Source organism: Haliaeetus leucocephalus, unplaced genomic scaffold (assembly GCF_000737465.1).
Source record: "Haliaeetus leucocephalus isolate CR32 unplaced genomic scaffold, Haliaeetus_leucocephalus-4.0 Scaffold848, whole genome shotgun sequence".
Lineage (NCBI taxonomy): Eukaryota > Metazoa > Chordata > Aves > Accipitriformes > Accipitridae > Haliaeetus > Haliaeetus leucocephalus.
Genome location: NW_010973284.1, coordinates 4,279,454 through 4,279,712, shown reverse-complemented (window position 1 = coordinate 4,279,712; position 259 = coordinate 4,279,454).

Below are 259 nucleotides of genomic sequence, written 5' to 3'. Positions count from 1 at the left end.
CAAGCCCCGGTTCCGCCGACGCGCCGGTGCCAACGCTCCGCGAGGTGCCGAGCTGCCGCCTCGGCCTCGCCGCGGGGCCTTGGCACCTCCTCCCGAACGGGGCCGGCAGAGTCGCGGGGCCGGGAGGAGCGCAGCCGCTCAAACGGCACTACCGGCGGAGCTGCCCGGGGGGGCGCCAGCCGCTCTCTCCGGCCGGGCCCGGGACGGCGGCGAGGGGAGCGCCGGGGGGGGCGCCTGAGGCCCTCTGACGCGGGCATCA